This window comes from Eutrigla gurnardus (assembly GCF_963514095.1).
Source record: "Eutrigla gurnardus genome assembly, chromosome: 9".
Classification (NCBI taxonomy): Eukaryota; Metazoa; Chordata; class Actinopteri; order Perciformes; family Triglidae; genus Eutrigla; species Eutrigla gurnardus.
This window is the reverse complement of record NC_139923.1, coordinates 15,790,417-15,794,155: the sequence shown is the minus strand read 5'-3', so window position 1 is coordinate 15,794,155 and position 3,739 is coordinate 15,790,417. Positions and strand designations below refer to the sequence as shown.

Below are 3,739 nucleotides of genomic sequence, written 5' to 3'. Positions count from 1 at the left end.
GTATTAATCCCAGTCCACGCCTCGTCTCCTCCTCGTCTCCCACTCACACCTTCTTCTCCTCCCTCTTTCCCACTTGCGCCGGTGGGCGAGACGGGAGGTGGGCGAGACGGGAGGTGTGCCTGCGCGAGCCTGCGCGGTGCACGAAACTTGCAAAGTCCAGGCGGACACACCCCGTCGGCGCGGCGCAGGTGCGCTGAAAGCTGACTGCGCCTGGTCTACGAAACTAGGGCCCCAAATGTTCTTTATATCCAGACTTTTATCTTTCCACCCACCTTGGGCCAAAACTGTTGAATCACTGGCCAGAGCACTGACCTGCTTCCTGTCACGGATGCTGATAACATGTCAGTCAATTAGGCGTGGACACCAAATAACTTTTCTAATTTACTCGTGTGTGTTCTTTGGGGCACTGCCGACGAATGAGTCTTGTTATGGATCCTTGACCAAAAACTGCTCAGAGCAAGTCATGTTTAAGATAAGCTGCTGATAACATGAATGAGCCATTTGTCAAGTTGTCATGGGCCCATAAAATGCATGGCTGATACTCAGATTTGTGCATTGACTGGCTGCAGCTGGTCCCAGCCACCAAAGCAAATTAAAGCTAGGGGAAGTCAATGTCAATCAGCCAGGTAGTCCACATTCAGGCAGTAAAGCTCACACAGAGCTAACGGTAAGCAAACCTCTTATCCCTAGGTAGAGGCTAGGGATAATTCCCTGGATATGTGTATGCATGCAATAGTTTACATGCATGCAGGTCATTATTATGACACGCTGTGGCAATCACGTTTGCATACCGACTCTCAAACATTTGCCTATCAAAAATGTTTTCTGAACAGATTCCATTTTCTGCATTTTTCGCATTTGTTGAATTTGGGATTGAGGACGTACTGCAGCTGCTGTTCAGGGTCAATTGGATCGCTGTAATTGGTGGTCTTCTTTCTGGTGTTCAAGAATGAGACTATCACAAAATCTTCCTCACTGCTGGAGGACTCGCATTTTTGGCAAATTGTTTTTCAAGGAATAAAAAATGCATTCTATATGGAGGGATGACAGATGAAAAACTCTGCGTAACACATTCTACCCATAATTAGCAATGACATAATACAACACAGCAAGTAATACGCAAATAAATGATGTGCAGTGAGTGGGGTAACATTTTTCCAATTGAATATTCAAATATCCTTATGGAGGTGTCTTATTTCAACAGAAAACAGTTAACAAGTATCATTAAAGTCAGTACACTAGCCATAAGTACACTAGCCATAAGTAGCCTACACTACACTGTAACAAATTGCTGTAAGAAAACAGCCAAATTCTGACAGTTACATACTGTTTCCCATTAAAAAGGTATTATACTGTAGAAAACAATGCATTCTGGGCAATATTTGTAGGTAGCTTGCCGTTTCCCATAAAATACTGTAATATACCGTAAACAGCATTGCATTCTGGGAGTGATGTTAGAATCAACAGCAGAGAGGCCGCGCAAATACGGAACATTACTGTATTTCTGAAGGAGACACGCTACAACACCTGGGAACACGTTGGAGTCATTAAGCCAACTCTGGTCTTTCATTTCTTGGAACATCCATTTTAATCCTGCATTTCATGAGCAAATCACAGGGTAAGTTGAACTATATTTTATTTGTTTGATGATGTTTGCTTGCTATCATACTATTTTATTTTAGTTAAACCGTGATTAATCAGTATATGGTCATCTTAACTTGCCATGCGGTGACTGGACAGCCTTTCTCAGACTCATGGACACTGTATATAAAAAAAGTTAAATTACAAAGATAAAAAGATTGGTAAAAATAAAACCAGAAGTTGAAAAAATGTGAAAAATCTCCATTACAGTAGTTCTTACGAAACTGTTCTCACTACGATTATATTGTCTGTGCCCTACAGTTGTCTGCCACAGTTGATGACGTCGAGAAGACCCTCACCTTACCACTGACTCCTCGTCTAATCCTCCTCTGTATGTATTTAGTAATGGACATACTGTATATTTCATATCAGATGAGCTTTTAAGTTGATAAGTGAGTTCTCTGTATCGCAACAAAGCATGAATGTTCTTCCAAGTAGAGATATTTATCCAGGATTTTCAATACTGATATCACTCTTATTTCACGTTTGAGGGGGAACAGAGCGTGTGAATACTGGACGCTGGATGATCAGCCTTGAAGGTCATGTCCTGTGTGAGGGCATCCAGCCCACCTTTGTGACAGGGCCTGCTGTTTTCCCTGTACTATATCTTCAACCTGCAGGACCAAGAGGAGGCTGCCTGCACTCTTGAGTTCATTCAAAGGTAAGACTTGTGTTACCTAACAGACCTTTTTCAAAGCAATCATTCTGACATGAAATTGTGAGTGAACACTCTTTTAGGGTTGTCTTTGGTCAAAGGTATTTTGATTTGATTATGTCCATATCACCCAGTCCTCTTTATATAGTAGCAGACATTATTGCTATCCCTCTAATCTCAGACTACTGTGTTTTCAGGCACTTCATCGGGATCATCCCAGAGAGAGGGTCCAAGGCCAGCCGGGGAAAGATTATCTCCAAGACAACAGGAAAAGTTGTCGAGAAGAAGTTGGTCACAGTCAATCCCCATGTGTCCACACTTCTGAAGAATCTAATGGACTTTCAGTGGAATTTTGTATAGGTTGGTGAGTGAGTCATCGTCGCAGTCACTGTTTTTGCCCATTTTTTGTTTACAGTTATGTATGTGTTCTCGTTCCATTGACTAAATATGTTATATTGCACTTAAAAAACTTGGATATTTATATTGTTGAACGCTGCAGAAAAACGTGTGTGCAGCTACAGTAAACAAGCAGGGATGATACTGTATGTTCACTTGTCCCAGGACATGCTGTCGTATAATATACATGTTCTGTTTTGCCTTTTGATGCCATTGTCTATAGAACAGTCAGCAAAATCTTGGTTTTTCTTAGAGATCTTGGATCTCAGTTATTCTTTGAGGACTCAGAGCCTTCGTTTGTTTTTTATTATTTATTTTTATTCTATATTTTATTATTATGTTTAATTTTAGCACAACTCAGAGTTTCAATGCAAGCACTTTAAATAACTTAACTGAAAATCAGTGTTCCATTGCAGATAGTTTTGTATGTATTATGTATTTAACCTTGACCTTGAGAGCAACAAGCCGTTTCAGCTCCATTGTACATAGGTACATACATATTGCTGTGATAATTTTAAAATAAAGGTTATATAACTTATATTTTCTAAGTCTCTTCTTGTACACATTTTTAATGGCTGTATTTTAAACTACCTTGCAACTACCTAGCACTGTTATACTGTGAATTCATACAGCACTATACTGTTTTAGTCTACTGTAAAAATCAAGGAAATAAAGTATTGCACTGTAATTCAGTATGTGGTTTTATCACAGTGACATACTGTAAAGTAGATAACAGTAGGTGAACTGTAAAAATAACAGTAGAATGCTGGCAACCCTGCTGCCAGTATTTTACTGTCAAATCAAGGAGATACAGCATTGTACTGTAATTCAGTATGTGGTTTTTATCACAGTAACATACTGTAAAGTAGATAACAGTAGGTGAACTGTAAAAATAACAGTAGAATGCTGGCAACCCTGCTGCCAGTATTTTACTGTTAATTTACAAGACAATAGTTTACAGTGTAGCGATACAAAGTGCATGAGGTGAAAAGAATAGGAAACACTGCAAACACTATTACAAACATAAATTGCTACATGTAACCTTCT

General features: G+C 39.7%; 1 long non-coding RNA gene across 1 annotated transcript; it reads left to right on the top strand.

Moving 5' to 3' along the window:
* Positions 1-1,867: 1,867 nt before the first annotated feature.
* LOC311018607 lies at positions 1,868-3,228 on the top strand. Its single transcript, XR_014597738.1, has 3 exons — positions 1,868-1,972; positions 2,133-2,192; positions 2,223-3,228. It is a non-coding gene; the product is annotated as an uncharacterized lncRNA (long non-coding RNA).
* Positions 3,229-3,739: the final 511 nt, after the last annotated feature.